At 42.9% G+C, this 17,840-nt stretch overlaps 1 non-coding gene across 1 annotated transcript; it reads left to right on the forward strand.

Annotated features, from left to right (window-relative positions):
• The first annotated feature begins 5,170 nt into the window (after positions 1 to 5,170).
• Trnat-agu (transfer RNA threonine (anticodon AGU)) lies at positions 5,171 to 5,243 on the forward strand. Its single transcript has one exon. It is a non-coding gene; the product is annotated as a tRNA-Thr (tRNA).
• The last annotated feature ends 12,597 nt before the right edge of the window (positions 5,244 to 17,840 follow it).

Raw genomic sequence — 17,840 nt, forward strand, 5'->3', positions numbered from 1 at the left:
TACTGTTCGACAACACCCGAGAAGAGATGTGGTATAACGCTTGTTAATGCCACAGAAAGTGTGAATATTGACAAAGGATAAACACAAGACCGACGGCGCACGTTTCACCTTATCTACAATATAAACGTCGGATAAGGAGTCAAACTCGTTATAATTAGGCGGTTGAGATACCTTCAGATTTAGATTTCCAATATTTAACGGAAAATTGAAGCTTCTATGTCAATGCAATCGAAAGATACGACCATTTATTCACGTATTTTGATACTCGCAAACTCGCTCATCAATACCGATACTTCCAGTTGGCTTAGAATCATGAAATTTGGCAAGAAGCAATGTTCCACAGTACAAGTGAGTGAGAAAATCCAAGTACAAGTGAGTGAGAAAATCCAAAAAGTGTTAATTTGTCGTCTGACAGTTTCTCTGTATGTCAAGACTCCTTTTCCCCCCAGACGTATCAAGTTGAAATTTACATCGCATACTAAGGTCTATGGTTCCTTGGTGGTCTAATAAATTAATAAATGTAAGCTTCTAAGTCAATACAATCAAAAGGTAGTCATTTATGCCACATATTTTGATACTCACAAAATCGCTCGTTAAAAGCTGTAAGGTACTTCCCGTTGACCTAGAATAATGCAATTTGGTAAGAAGCATCGTGCCACAGTACAAGTAAAGGAACAAATCAGAAAATTATTTTGTATTTATGGCATACGAAGAAAGTATTTATTTTGTGGTTTGTTATCCGAATTCAAACTTAAAACATTCTCAAATGTCTTAAAATTCCCGTAACTGAAATCTTGCCAGTTTCAATGTCGATAATGCGCAAAAATCTTCGTGATTCTCAGTTCCTCGGATGCATGAACTGACTATATACTGTTACATAACTAAATTTGTACAGTTTCATCAGAGCGCATGTCCTATTCGCACGTGGACAATTGCTCAGTATCGGAAGTGCTAACATCAATGACTCACGTGTGAGTCTGTGCGGTGGTCAGTCAGACACAGCTGTATCCTCATGTGTAAATATATTTTTCAGAGTAAAGAATTCCGTCTGTGTGCTGTCTTTCGTTTCAACGCCAGAGGATCCACGAGAGATTCAATGGAAAGTTTTACGTATGACTAGAACTTTCTGAAATTTTCTCAAAGATATTTCGACAGCATGTGACTGCTGCTTTGCGCATGACTCGTCTTACGGATGCGCGTGTTGCTATTAACTTTTCTCTCATCAGTTTCTCTGCCGGCTAGCGCATTGTTTCCGTCGATCTGGAAGACTAGGGATAACGCTGCACTTGGCTCGGAGATATTCTAGTTGCCAATGCTGCGTCTGTTTGACGGGAATCAGCCGCGTAGAAAGTTCGTCCGTGAGAGGAGAGCTGTAAATGACTTTTGAGGCTACGACAGCGCTGGTGTCATCGCGCTAACCCACAGCTAATTAAGCTTTTTCACACGCTGTGCTTTCACAGAAAGGAAGACTGCAGTGCCCGTAATTACCATGGCGCTTTTCTCAGTTCAGTTGAGATGGCAAAACAGGTGCCGGAGCCAAGGCACACGATGAGATTAATGTATTCTGCGAGCGCTCTCTCTCTCTCTCTCTCTCTCTCTCTCTCTCTCTCTCTTTCTAAGCGAATTAACAACGCCTCAAACCCTCGCAAACTATTAAGAAGAAATTAACAGGAGCTTTCTGTGAGAAATTTCATCTAGTTACATTTTGTACAGGGATACGTTTTGTCTAGAGGCCGTAGTTCTCGAATTATTCAAGAAAAATGTACAGCCGGCCGGAGTGGCCGAGCGGTTCTAGGCGCTTCAGTCTGGAACCGCGCGACCACCATGGTCGCAGGTTCGAATTCTGCCTCGGGCATGGATGTGTGTGATGTACTTAGGTTAGTTAGGTTTAAGTTGTTCTATGTTCTAGGGGACTGATGACCTCACATGTTAAGTCCCATAGCGCTCAGACCCAAAAATGTACAAAAGTGAATTTCAAATGCGTTTTTCTTGAGTAACTCGATAACCATGGCTTCTAGCAAAAACTCTCCTGGTACAAAGTTTAACTACATTAACTTTCCCACAAAAGGTCCTGTCGGTTTTTTACTATAGGACTAATAGTTTGCGTGTAGCGAGCAGGAGAATATAAAAATCGCGCGCGTGGTTTTTGAAGACGTTGTGGGTCTCATAAAACCCTTAGATAGGGGCAGCTGAATCTCGGTAATTAAGGACGAAAGTGACTTACACATGATGTGTCATTGCCAGGTAACATGGAGTTTGGATCATACACAGAAAAAACTGCTACAGTCTAGCACGGAAAGAGAGTGAAAGAAATGCTCGGTGATACGAACAGAAATGACACTTTTATTCAAAGAAAATTACTACCATTGAAGTCACCGCGATTTATGATGGTCCCTTGGACATTCCAAAAGTGGGACCCGGTTCTAAATAAGGCAAGTGATGACTTGGGACGGCAGTGTGTGCTGTGCGACGTGTTCCCATGCTAGCCACAAGGTTGGAAAGGAGTGGTGGGGCGCTCCATTCCTCCATCAACGCGGATGACAACAGCTGGATACTCGTTGGTGCATGTGGACGTCCTGCAAAAGGTAAAACAAAGACGTAAGAGACGCATGAATTGCGGTGACATTTTTCTCCTAAAAATGTGACATTTCTGTTCGTCTCATTGCGTATTTCCTTCAGTTTCCTTCTGTTCTGCACTGTAGCAGTTCTCTCTCTGTGTATGGTCCAAGTTTCATCGGGCTATGTTACTTGGCAGTGGGCCGGAGTGACCGTGCGGTTCTGGGCGCTGCAGTCTGGAACCGAGCGACCGCTACGGTCGCAGGTTCGAATCCTGCCTCGGGCACGGATGTGTGTGATGTCCTTAGGTTAGTTAGGTTTAATTAGTTCTAAGTTCTAGGCGACTGATGACCTCAGAAGTTAAGTCGCATAATGCTCAGAGCCATTTGAACTTAGCAGTGGAACAGCATGTGAATGTTACTTGCGTTCTTAAGTTTTACACACTAATGTATACTCGAGCGTAAAATTTCAAATGAAAAAAAGAAATTATGTAAGCCAATGGTAAATTTTCAGTTACTAACGAGATAGTCGTGAACGAGAGGATGGCATACGAGGTATGGTTAAGTTTTCCGTGATTTCCCTAGATCGCTTCAGGCAAATGCCAGGATGGTTTCTTTGATAGGGCACGACCGATATCCTTCCCCATCCTTTCCTAAACCGAGTATGCGGTCCGTCTCTAATGACCTCGTTGTCGACGGGACGTTAAACACTTATCTCATCCTCCTTCTCCACCTATAAAATAACGGGACTGATGCTGTCATAGAATAGTACGTGTGCGCCACAGATGAGAGACCAGTAGCTGTGAAGTGTGAAGCCTTCGCAGGCGAATACGGTATCTCTCATGTCTGTAGACAAATCCTTATGGTCTGGGCCTTCATTTGTGTAAAACCTGTTATCTTATTTTCCCGGAAAAATTGTAAGTGTAATAACAGAGTAAATAACTGTCGTGAACTTTCATGTGAAACTTGAAAAAACTGATGCTGAAACGTATCTGTTTCTAAAAGAAGTGTATGGCGGAGACTGTCTATTCCGTACGAGAGTTTTTGAATTGTTCAAGCGTTTCCAAGATGGCCGAGAAGAAGATGAAGATGACTCAAGCCCGGGACGCCCTTCGGCGTCAAAAACGGATGAAAATATCGGGAAAGTAGGTAATCTGATTCGATCTGATCTTCGACTGAGTAGTCCATCTATTGTTGAAATTGTATGAACTGACGAAGAATCCGTAAGGCAAATTTTTCATAACCAGTTTAAAATGAGAATAGTAAGTGCGAAACAGGTGCCGAAAAATGTCCCGATCGATCGAACAAAAAGAACTCATGAAAATGTTTGTATTGACACTTTGAATACCATTGAAAATGATCATAATTTCTTGGAAAGAGTGGCAACATGTGATGAATTTTGGTTTTTTACTGTGATCCAGAAACTAAGCGCCAATCCTTGTACCGGAAAGGCCCAACATCACCGAGATCGTTAAAAGCTGGAATGAACAAATCCAAATTCAAAGCGGTGATGATTGTTTTATTGGATTAATGTAATTGTGTATCTTTAATGGGTTCCTGAAAGTCATATTATTAACAAATACTAGAACCTTGAGGTTCTTACTAAACCTAACTGAGAAAATAAGAAGAAAAAACCGAGCCAAACTGTGGAAGAAGAAGTCATAGGCTTTGCATCAAGACAACGCACCGACCCATAACGCATTGTCTGCGGAAACGTTTCTAGCGAAGTACAGGATCACATTGTCAGAGCACCCACATTATTCGCCACACCAAGCACCATGTGACTTTTACCAATTCGCCAATGTCAGATCTGCATTAAAAGAAACAAGATTTCAGTCCATTAAAGCAGTGAAAGAAAAAGCTGCACGTGGTATCAAGAACTGGCATCAAGAACCTCACAGAGGAAGAGTTCCAGCACTGCTTCCGTCAATGGAAAATTTGCATGGGGCGTTGTAGGCGTAGAGAGGAGTGTACTGAGTGTGACAATAAATAAATATGCGAAATGCTTATGATAGTTTCAACTAACTTTGTCTCGAAACCTGGCAGAAAATCCAAAGAGACTGTGGTCGTACGTAAAGTAAGCTACAGGCAAGGCACAATCAATACCTTGTCTGTGCGATAGCAGTGGAAATAGTATCGATGACAGTTAAAGCGGGGTTACTAAACACGGCATTTCGAAATTCCTTAACCAAAGAAGAAGTAAGTATTCCAGAATTCGAAACAAGTAACTTAGATGTAGATATCCTCGGAATAGTGAAGCAACTTAAATCACTTGATAAGTCTTTTGGTCCAGATTATACACCAATTAGGCTCCTTTAAGAGTGTGCTAATGCAATAGCTCCATATTTAACAATCATATACAATCGCTCGCTCGCGGTGTCTGTCTGAAAGAATCGACACCACGCAGAATATGCGCCTCACATTCATATAAACTCTAAGCCTACTTGGGCAATGGATCCCCTTTCATCACGAGCGAATGCACAAATACATCGACCTCTTTTGGGAATCTCTGAGTAGCGAATGGGAGTGTAATGGACGGAGACTGCGGATAGGAGGCGTTCGGTGGGAGTGTGGACTGGCCGTGAGGCTCACCTAGATAATATGTGTAGTTGCGATACCGGATGACGGAGTGGGTACCGCACTTGCCTAGTAAGCAAGAGATCCCGGGTTCGAATCCCGGTCCGGTACACATTTTCGCTCGTCGCCGCTGGTTCCGCTTAATGTCCCGTTGCAGTTGACAGCAGTGATCCTCCTTTAATTTACATAGAAATTGGAAGGAATGCACAGAAAATGATGTGAGGAATGCGAGCCAAACACAGCGTTTCATTGGCAGAACACGTAGAATATGCACCAGATCTGCTAAAGAGACTGCCTACACTACGCTAGTCCGTCCTCTTTTTGTGTACTGCTGAGTGGTATGGGATCCCAGGATTAACGGAGTACATAGAGAAAATTCAGAGAAGAGCGGAACATTTTGTACTGTCGAGAAAAATGGGAGATACAGGATTTGTGGTGGACATCAATAAAACAAAGGTGTTTCTCTTTGCGGCGGGATCTTCTCACGAAATTTCAATCACCTACTTTCTCCTCCGAATTAGAAAACATTTTTTGACGCCAACCTACACAGGGAGATAAGATCATCATAATAAAATAAGGAAAATCAGAGAGCGCACGGAAAGATGTAGGTGTCCGTTTCTTCCGCGTGATATTCGAGAGTGAAATAATAAGAGAATTATTGTGTAGGCAGTTCGATGAACCCTCTGCCAGATACTTAATTGTGTGATTTTCAGATTATCCATGTAGACGTAGACGTTTTTGAAATAAAATGTTTTACAGTGAGAGTCCCGTTATTCTTACCCACTCCTCTCATATTCAGTGACGTATGGTAACAACATCTTTTTTCGCAGAAGCTTTGTCTGAAAATACACATCATAAGCTCCGTTGCCGTACAACAAAGTAATAAAAAGTACCACTACTTACGTATTTGAGTCAGGGTTTCAGTATACGAGTATATGTACTATGAGTTCAGCTTAGCCGCCGAAATATACACACATGAAAAAAGGTTTTGCATCACCTCGGTTCCGAGAGTTCAGGATACTGTACAGAAAATTGGAATAGAGATCAACATAAACAACATTTCAGCCCTTTTTATTGCTCATGAAAACCACACATTGCATGTTGTACCACCATACAGCGAGACCTTCAGAGGTGGTGGTCCAGATTGCTGTACACACCGGTACCTCTAATACCTAGTAGCACGTCCTGTTGTATTGATGCGTAACACGACGTCCTGTCACTGCACGAAAAGCATTATTCAACATGGTGGCGTTGGTGCCTGGGTTCCTCCGAGCCATAATCCGGAGGTATCGGTCACCCACTGCAGTAGTAGCCCTTGGGCGGCCTGAGAAAGGCATGTCATCGACAGTTCCAACATCGCCTTAGTTGACTGCGAGACACCTAGACACTTTCTTTGTTGAGAGCCCTTCCTGGCACAAAGTAACAATGTGGACGCGATCGGTTAGGCAAGGTTAGGTTCCCTGTATTGGCCGTCTAGGCATGGTTGAACTACAGACAAAGCGAGCCATGTACCACTCTCCTGGTGGAATGTCTGGAACTGATCTGCTGTCGGACCCCCTCCGTCTAATAGGCGCTGCTCATACATGGTTGTTTACATCTTTGGCCGGGTTTAGTGACATCTCTGAACAGTCAAAGGGACTGTGTCTGTGATACAATATCCACAGTCAACGTCTATCTTCAGGAGTTTTGGGAACCGGGGTGATACAACCGGAGATCCTTAAAAAGTAATCGGATTATTTGGCTTTAAATTGAGGAGCATTAGCATCCTTTCTCCTTCCTGCACAAGGGTCACAGCAAAGCTACTCACAATATAAAATGAAGTTGTGAGACATAAATCATTAATTTTGCGTTATATAGGGAACATGCGTGAAGGGATGGTGGGATTATTTATTGTTATTGTTGAACTCATTCTGCGTACTGCTTCTTCTTCTGCGATGAAATTAGTCGATTTCTTTTGTGAGGCTCTACCGACTTGTGAAGAATTCGTGGTCGGGAAACGTTGGGACGTGCTAGCGTGGATAACGTGCAGTAATGACGTGCAAAGCACGGGAGTGCGCTGTTAGTTCGTTGTTAGAAGAATGTGCTTTACTCGCATATACGGCAGGCTTCGTCGTGACGCAACGGGCTCTGTCGCAACTGAGTGTTAATTTCGGAAATAGCTGCGCGACAGCTGGTTCCCGCGTCGCGTGCCGCCCGCCATCCCACACCAGCAGCTGAAATTGTAGGAGCTGCCAGCAAGCCGCCCGTCACTCCTCCCGTCTGCAGTGCCACTGTTTTTAAATGGGTAGCGTGACTGCTGGTGACAACGTCTGTAACAGCGCGATGCACGATTCTGCTGACGCAAAAACCTGTGGCACGTCCGTCTCACACTGTTGGAATCGCGAATTCTCATGTAAGGATCCGTAGCCTCATTTAGTGTCATGGTCTTAATCAGGGTCTCCAAAACTTGCAGCCTAAGGGCCACGCTGTCTCTTCCACCAAGTCCCAAGAGCTAGGACCTAGCTATAGTCTGTTTACTTGAGGCCTGATAGACAAAGTTGGACAAACTATAGTTCATTGTACCAACATACTGTAGTGTTGAATTACACGCAAGTCTTCGTTTCAGGACTACAATAGATGGTGATTGAGCTATCTGTGGCGCAGGGAAAGGGAGTGGATTCCATTTCGCAGTTTTTGTTGGCACTTCCGGACAAATGACCAGATCATTTTATTGTCGTGGTGATAGTCGATGCGCGTGGTGCACTTCCGACAATGCTACATGTATTGTAGTGACGTCTTCTGGAGACTAGAGAAGTCAAGGGTAGTAGTACAATACCATCTCGCCGGTCGTGGCAACATGTGCGATCTAAAAAGCAAAATGTAGTGGGACTAGTGTGTTTTGTTACTGCACTTTCTTACAAGGGAACCTCCCCATTGCACCCCCCTCAGATTTAGTTATAAGTTGGCACAGTGGATAGGCCTTGAAAAACTGAACACTGATCAATCGAGAAAACGGGAAGAAGTTGTGTGGAACTATGAAAAAAAAAGCAAAATATACAAACTGAGTAGTCCATGCGCAGAATAGGCAACATCAAGGATACTGTCAGTGTAGGAGTGCCGTGGTCCCGTGGTTAGCGTGAGCACCTGCCGAACGAGAGGTCCTTGGGTCAAGTCCTCCTTCGAGTGAAAAGTTTACTTACTTTATTTTCGCAAAGTTATGATCTGTCCGTGCGTTCATTGACGTCTCTGTTCACTGTAATAAGTTTAGTGTCTGTGTTTTCCGACCGCACCGCAAAACCGTGCGATTAGAAGACGAAAGGACGTGCCTCTCCAATGGGAACCGAAAACATTTGATCGCAAGGTCATAGGTCAACCGAATCCTCCACAGGAAAGCAAGTCTGATATATTCTATACGACACTGGTGACGTCATGTGTGTCACATGACAGGAATATGTTGTCGACCCACCTAACTTGTACACTTGGCGAATGGGTAAAAATATTCTTCTACCTTGCCCGATTTAGGTTTTCTTGTGGATGTGATAATCAATCCCATCACTCGCATCGGACGGACAGATAATAATTGCCTGAAAATAAAAAATTAAAATTTTCGCTCGAGGGAAGACTTGAACCAAGGATCTTTCGTTCCGCAACTACTCACGCTAACCACGGGTCCACGGCGCTCCTGAGCTTGATTTACCCTTGATGTTGGTTATGTTGCACACGGACTACTCAATTTGTATATTTTGCTTATTTTTTTCATACTTCCACACAACGTCTTCCTGTTTTCTCGGTTGATCTGTGTTCAGTTTTTCAAGGCCTATCCACTGTGCCAACTTATAACTAAATCTGAGGGGGGTGCGATGGGGAGGTTCCCTTGTTAGTGAAGATACAGTGTGTTGAATAGTGAGTACTTTAATTAAAATTCCAATACAATTCCTTACTCAGAACACTTGCTTTTAATACTCTTAATTGGCATCATTCTAATGTGCACTCACGTCCCTTTTGTGTGAATTTGTGTAAGTAAGGAGCACAGGCGGAAGATAGTGTGTGAAGAAATTTTAAAGAGCAATGGGTACATCAGTATTTATTGATTGAGTCAGGTTGTAAGACTGTTGTATAATTTGAAACGAAACAATATCAAAATCAAATGTGTGTGAAATCTTATGGGACTTAACTGCTAAGGTCATCAGTCCCTAAGCTTACACACTACTTAACCTAAATTATCCTAAGGACAAACACACACACCCATGCCCGAGGAAGGACTCGAACCTCCGCCCTGACCAGCCGTACAGTCCATGACTGCAGCGTCTTAGATCGCTCGACTAATCCCGCGCGGCGAAACAATATCAGTTGTCAAAGATTACAATATAAAACGGCATTGTGAATCTAAACATTCTAACGGTTATTCTAAATTTACCGGAAGCCAACGATTAGAGAAATATACGACTTCGCAATGCGGTTTGAAATCGCAGCAAATATTATTTATGAAAGTTGATGCCCAACAAGAAGCAGCAGCTCGTGCTTGTTTCCGCGTGGCTCACTCAACAGCAAAACCGTTTGCAGAGAATTAATGAAGGATTGCGTGATTGCAGCAGTTGAAAAAAATGTGTCCAGAAGAAGCTCATTTATTCAGAAACACCAGTTTGTCAGCAAACACTGTGTCTCTAAGAGTAAATGATATTGCTGAAAATATGTTAACTGTCTGAGAAAACTCGAAACTTAGAGTCATTCTCTTTGGCTCTGGATGAATCAACAGATGTTTCGGGTACTGCACACGTGTTAAGTTTTCTTCAGGCTTAAACAAAAATTATGATGTGTATGAAGAGCTTCTTGACGTCCATAGTATTCATGACCACGCGAGAAATTTTTTTTAAAGGAGTAGAGAATGCTGTTCAGAAACACAATCCTCAGTGGAAAAACAAAAGGTGTATCACAACTAATGATGGCAAAAACATGTGTCGTAAAATAGAGTCGTCGCTCGAGCGTAAAAGCCGGTAGACTGTTGCTCAAAACCATTAGCCACACATAGCATCATTCATCAACAGCCTTTTTGCGGAGAATTGTTTGATGTATCGGAAGTTTTAAGACCAGTCAAATCAAATGTTGTACGCTGGCTTAGCTGTGGGAAAGCTCTGACGTGATTTTTTTGAGCGAACAACAATCGATATTTTCTCGAACGAAAGACTCTATGTACCATGTATGGCAGCTGCTCGTCGAGGGGTGCAAAATCGAATTGTTAAAGCTATCGATTCAATAAAAAGGAACCTATCGAATCGTCTGTGGACTTAAATAGGCTACGTTTCGATGTTTCTCGAGCAACGCACGGTGTTCATGTTGAGTGTAAGTTACAGTGTCTGTGCGGACACGCGAAATGTCTGTCTGTCTTTCATAGTTTCCCCTATAAACAATGAAGTTATTGCGATTCTTCAGTTTCTCCCGGCGTATTTGTTGCTCGAACAGTCCACGGGTATACTGCTGGTTCATAGTGTGCAACGGACACAATATTTCGGCGATCAGACATGTCGCCATCGTCAGGAGCGCTGACGAACTGTGTATTGCGAAGATTATTTCACGGCCGCACTGCGACCGCCATTTGGACAGACAGAGTGCTACTGTACCCTTAAAGGTATTCAAATAAGTAGTGTTCTAACACCACCGATATACAGATGAAATCTTCAATAAATCTGCTACGCCAGATTTTATCGCATGTAACATTAATATATCGGTGGCACAGCTTTCCGGATGGGAGATGAATGAGACTACCCATGCAATATTTGGACTGTGGGCGTAGATTATAAGAATGCAGTGTATGTGAATATCAAGAAAACTGCAAGTGTTCGCCTTAACCGCTCTGGTAATCCGAGCACTATTAACGGCCAGACCCAAACTTCCATGTGTCGTCATCCATGTGTGATACCTGTACTTGTACATCATGCATACGTGTCCGAAGGAACATTGTAACCTACTTCTTCACAACACAGGCGCTGCAATTTCGTATTTATCGACCGATACTGAGAGTGTGACTTGCAAATAAGATGTCTTCCCTGTACGGGAATAAAATTAATCGTATGTATGAGTACAGGCATAACATATGGACGATGACGTACGGAAGTTTCGGCCTGGCCATGAGTCGTGCATCGATAGTCGATGCGATGCCGGAATGGTAGCTCAGTGTGTTCGGTCAGAGGGTTAGCTGCCATCTGTAATAGTAACTGAGTGAATGGATTAAGAATGGACTCGAACGGATATCATGGGACGTCCGCACCGAACAAATGCAACAAACAATGACGAACAAAAGGAGAGTTTAAAAAAAGCGATTAAGGCGACCGCTCGCGTAAAGCGGTATATCCGGGTTCGAGTACCGATCTGACACAGATTTTCGTTGTAGTCATTCCATTATACAGCTAGTGGTTCTTATTCACGACTGCCAGTATATTTCATTTCTTTCAGAGAAAAAAATAACCAACACGTTGATGAGTGTACATATTGAGGTAGCAAATATAAAAATATCGATACTTATATCCGTTACAACCTATACAGTACTATTCATGAGTTTAAAACTTTATACACAATACCCATCTAATAAAACTGCTATATATACTACTGAAACTACTATAACTTGCTAAAAAAATACGAATACTTGCTACTTCCATTTGTGCTGCTCAGTTTTTACCGTTCGCCAACACCTGTTCTCCGCCGCGATAGCTGAGTGGTCAGCGTGACGGATTGCCGTCCTACGCGCCCGGGTTCGATTCCCGGCTGGGTCGGGGATTTTCTCCGCTCAGGGGCTGGGTGTTGTGCTGTCTTCATCATCATTTCATCCCCATCCGGCGCGCAGGTCGCCCAATGTGGCGTCGGATGTAATAAGACCTGCACCAAGGCGGGCTGACCTGCTCCGCAAGGGGCCTCCCGGCCAATGACGCAAAACGCTCATTTCCATTTGCCAACACCTGGTGCTGTGTGTTATCTTTCGCTAATACCACTAGTCCTTACTGTTTCGTAAACTGTTATACTTGAACAAACTTAAGCAAATTTTCTGTAACTGCGTACATTTTACACACTCAAGCACAAAATAAACTGGTATACCCATACTCATTCAAATACAGATATATGTAACCAGGCCGAATACAGCACTACTGTCGGCAACGCCTTTACTGAATAAGTCAACACGTGTCTCTCCGAGTTGTTGGATCGATTACTGCTGCTACAATGGCAGGTTATAAAGATTTAAGTGAGTCTGGACGTGGTGTCATAGTCGGCGCACGTGCGATGGGACACAGCATTCCGAGGTAGCGATGAAGTGGCCATTTTCCCGTACGACCATTTCACGAGTCTACCGTGTATATCCGAAATCCGGTAAAACAGCAAATCTTCGTCATCGCTGCGGCCGGAAAAAGATCCAACAAGAACGGGACCAACGGCAACTAAAGAGAATCGTTCCACGTGACAGAAGTGCAAACATTCCGCAAGTAGCTGCTGGTTTCAGTGCTGGACCGTCAACAAGTGTCGGCGTGTGAACCATTCAGTGAAAAATCATCGATATGGACTTTCGGAGTTGAAGGCCCTTTCGTGTACCCTTCAAGACTGCACATCACAAAGCGTTACGCCTCACATGGGCCCGTCAACACCGATATTGGACTAACGATGACGGGAAACATGTTGCCTGGAGTCTCGTTTCAAATTGTATCGAGTGCATGGACGTGTACGAGTATGGAGACAACCTCATGAATTCATGGACCCTGAATGTCAGCAGGGGACTGTTAAAGCCGGTGGAGGCTCTGTAATGGTGTGAAGCATGTGCAGTTGGAGTGATACGGGCCCCTGATACGTCTAGATACGGCTCTGACAGGTGACACGTACGTAAGCATTTTGTATGATCACCTGCGTCCGTTTATGTCCATTGTGCATTCCGACAGACTTGGGCAATTCCAGCAGGATAATGCGACGCCCCATACGTCCAGAATTGCTACAGAGTGGCTCCACGAACACTCTTCTGAGTTGAAACACTTTCGTTGGCCATCAAACTCCCTAGACATGAACATTATTGAGCGTATCTGGAATGACTTGCAACGTGCTGCACAGAAGAGACCTCCACCCCCTCGTACTCTTGCGGATTTACGGACAGCAGTGCAGGATTCATGGTGTCAGTTCCCTCCAGCACTGCTTGAGACATTAGTCGAGTCCAAGCCACGGCGTGTTGCGGCACTTCAGCGTGCTCGCGGTGCCCCTACACGATATTAGGCAGGTGTACCAGTGTCTTTGGCTTTTCAGTGTACATTCATACTTTGCTAATAGCGTTGCTACTTTCTCTTTCGTAACTGCTATATCTGAACAAACTTCAGCAAGTTTTCTTTAACTGCATACGTTTTATAGATTCATAGTTGGTTTCGTACATACAAACACACTTCCAGAACACTGAACAAATTTGTAGCAGTAGGCCTACACTTTAACCATATGAGAACATCGCAGTAATAACATGCGTGAATGGAGAAATAAAAACTACTGTGTCTGGTTTATATTACGTTAAATATTCAGATGGTAGATGAACTTGTTTATTATTGTAATTTGCCATGAGGCATTTGACATTTGTCAAATTTAAACAGCAAATGAAGACGTTAGCTTTAACTTCTAATAATGCACGTTCAAGAATAACCGCAGCTAATACGCATTTAACTTTTTTTGTCTGGTACTTCACTGAAGTTTCTCTTCTGAGACATCTCGCTGAATCTGACTAAAAGTTTTGGCCAAATAAAGTTTCACTAACTTTCACTGTCGGATGTCTCTTTAAAATTAACTGGTTACATGAAAAGATTGTGGTAGCGTACGGTCAATTCTGGGTATCTAATAGATTAATATGAGTCCTCACTATGAAAATTAACGGAAATGTTTATAAGTACTGCAACAGGCGGATTTTTCACACGTGATGCTTTCATTATTGTTTTGATCTGTGAGTAGCGATATAACACCTTTCCTCGGTGGCGTTATCAGTTGCTGCGATGAGATGCTGCGTGATCTCTGCCTCTCACTCGTTGTCATGACTAATGGAGATGGTCTTCGCCAACCATATTAGGATAAGTTATATTGAAAACGTAGGCTCCAGATCGTCGTTTGAATTGGAGTAAAAATTATGACAGAAGGGGATTGCTGGACAGGCCATGACTTATAATTAAAACTTTTGCGAGATGGCACTGCACGCAAGATTGAATTTACGAGGCTGCTTGCACGGGCCTTTATCAAAAAACTTCCACTTCGCTAAACTCGTGCAAGTCTTACAGTTATCTGACAACTCTGATTTAGCTGGCCAATTTGAATGTCTACATGTTAGTTTTATTTTTTTAAAGACCCACTTCGTTTACAGTACATACGAATTTCTTCCCTCACAATATTATAAATGTCTGATGTTAACAAATTTTTCACACTTCATACAGTCGTAGGTCGTGCTAAAATGCTTATAAATGGCGTGCCCTCTCGAATTTCACGTAGAGAGTATGCACCAATAAAATTCTTCCGAATGTCTTCAGATTTTCTTCCTTGCCCACGAATTATCTCTGGTAAAACACATCTTTCCCCTCTTAAGTTCTCGTTCTTCTTGCCTGGCTTTCTTTAATACACCCACCGCCCCGTGTACGACGCATAGACGAAGGCTCCATGTGGTGTTCAACAAAAAGTTCCACTGCGCCGCCATTACACGATGACACCACGATAATTTAAAAAGTAAGTCAATTTCTCTCAAAGCTACCTTCACGTTACATGACTTAGGCATACGCCTCGTTTAAGGTTCTGTTCGCCGACATCGTCCAAGTTAATACTGTTCTTCACGTTTTCACTGTATTAACTTCAATAAAACCCGCGAACTCCACCGCACTTCAACTACAGCTTACTCTCAATACTCAACTGTCTCCTTCTCCCTCTTTCGTTTAAAACACGGATTACTTTGAATCTTCACTGGGAATAGCACTTAATTAACTAATTTAAAGTAAATTGCATATTACACAAGTTTTCATAACGGAAACAATTTTACAACCAACACTTTTACATAAGAGCACACTTATAAATTAATTACATCTGTATTAACAGAATTAGTCAATATATGTAAAATAATTACTCTAAATATAAGTTAATCATAGCACATCGCCAGCTCAGAAAAGAAAATCGCAGGGTAACAAAATTTCCGTCTCAAGCCACGTGGTGGTTCCGTTTCTAAAAAGTGAAGTTTGAATTTAATTGAATGCTATTCGATCTCGAGCGTTACTGCTCCGCCTAAACGTATGTTCCTTTTATAATTCTGCTTTGGTGGACCACCGCAATATAGGGCATGAAATGAAATCCCCGGGAAAGTTTAAGTTTCCAGTATCAAAACATAACTGTGGCCCTAGATTAGGCATCAGACTGCATTAAAAAAAAAAAAAATCGACCTCTACGGGCGCCTCACATAAAACATTTGAACGCAAAATGATAAAAACAAAGGGTAAAAGTTTTTGTCAGCTTCACGCCGCGGTTTAAAAACTGCGCTCTACGTAAAGCTACCGAAAACAAATAACCACAATGACATATAAATTCACTCTGTAAATTAAACCATTGTTCACTGCATTAAAAAACGCAATATATTTTTCATTCATATTACAGGCCCCATGACTCGTAGAAATAACTTCCTAGCTGTCTTTTTTTTTTTTTTTTTTTTTTTTTTTTAAAGAATATTGACAATAACCACAACAGCCCTGCTGCAGTTTTATAAGGCAGCCCAGAATGAATGCAGTACAAGAGCTGCCTGTTACATTCTTCAAATTGTCCTCCTATTTCAGAGACAAAGACGAGTTGTTTGATTCTGTGACTCCTAGACCATTGCTCCAAGCCTACATGGCATTAACGTGCTTCCCATGTACTGCGTCGCCTGGAACGCAAAGGTTTGTGGCTGAGGTCGCTATGTTTGCACAACAATATTCTAGAAGAACAAAGCCGCGTTTCTTCCAGTATTTCCATTTACGTTTCCTGAGCATATACGTTCCACGTTTATGAAGCCTGTACTGATATTCGACGATTCAGCAAAATTTCTCTGAATTCGGTCAGTGCCTGCTGTCACGCTTACTTCATAGTAAGATATCTGTAAGATGTGGCTGGCTCAAGATGTCTACACTCATGTCGTAATAGGTTACTATTGGTTCTATTTTCCTGTTTATCAGTATTATCTTCATTTATCCACTTTAAAGAGAGGTACCATTGGTTAACCAAGTGTCAGTACTATCAGTACTATTTTACTTGTTCCACATCTATTTTCAATCATCCAGTGACCATACTTTCATGTAGACAGAATCATCGTCTGGAAACAGTCTGATAGCTCTTCTGACTCTATAGGGTGATAAAGCCTTGCCGGCCGGTGTGGCCGAACGGTTCTAGGCGCTTCAGTCTGGAACCACGCTACCGCTACGGTCGCAGGTTCGAATCCTGCCTCGGGCATGGATGTGTGTGATGTCCTTAGGTTAGTTAGGTTTAAGTAGTTCTAAGTTCTTGGGGACTGATGACCTCAGAAGTTAAGTCCCATAGTGCTCAGAGCCATTTGAACCATTTGATAAAGCCTTACGTCGTTGAATAACCCAGTTCTTGTCAGATTACCGAAGTTAAGCAACGTCGGGCGTGGCCAGTACTTGGATGAGTTTGCTACGTGCAATTGCGTGCTTTCTCTAAGCCTTTATGGCAAGGGAGAGGAGTGATGTTCGCGTTAAGTCCCTGATCACGATGTCGTGGATTAAACCAAAACCTCTCCGCACTGTTTCATGCCTCGAGGGCATGCAACACTGTTGATCCGTCCGTCGGATATGGACGTTAGGTTCAACGGTTCCCTTGGTGCTCTCCCTTCTATCATCATTATCATCACCACCACCACCACCACCACCACCACCACCACCACCACCACCACCACCGTCCTCAACACAACAACACAAACGTCACCAAACTACACACAAAGAACCACGACAGTCACCTACACTTATCATATAGGCATACAAACACAGTTCTCACACCTCATTTAGGAAAGGTGCCATTGTGCACGAAGGACAGAAAACTCTCTCCAATTTGGCGGCTGAATATATCCTCCAGTGTAATTGCGTAGGCCTCCGCGGCCAGAGTCAGCCGATATAAAAGTTTTCTGGGTGTGGTACCGCGTCATAATGTATAGAACTACTGCTGCTGGATCATTAGACCCAGGAGAAGGCCGCTGCAACCGTGGCCGAAACGTTTGATTTTCTCCAGCAGCAGTATTTTTAAAAACTATGACGCGGTAGCATACCCAGAAAACGTATGTCGACGGATATCCTCCTGTGTTTCCTAGCCAACATTTCCATACGACTTAATTTTTTTTTTGTAAATCTTTTATGTAGCTTTTTTTTCTATCACCTATCGCAACTATGGATTTGTGGCTCAAACTGGGATGTCGTTTTGAATGTTATATCACAGTTTCTGATAATTAAACAAGTACAAACATGTAAAGACTAAGCACCTATGTTGTGTATTCGCTGGTTGTTTCCACATAGGCGCGCTGATGTGTATCCTCTACAACACTGACGTGCCTTTACTCAAGACGATTCCATCCGAATAGACCTTAGTCCTTCAGTTGTCCGTGTAGCAGTCAGTTTGCATTAGTTTACAGTACAGTGTGTGCATCTAGTAGTGTGTTAGCGTGCCTGATCAAGTTCATACCATATTATCTCGTAATGGATTGTAAGCAGGAGATTG

Source organism: Schistocerca nitens, chromosome 7 (genome assembly GCF_023898315.1).
Source record: "Schistocerca nitens isolate TAMUIC-IGC-003100 chromosome 7, iqSchNite1.1, whole genome shotgun sequence".
Taxonomy (NCBI): Eukaryota; Metazoa; Arthropoda; class Insecta; order Orthoptera; family Acrididae; genus Schistocerca; species Schistocerca nitens.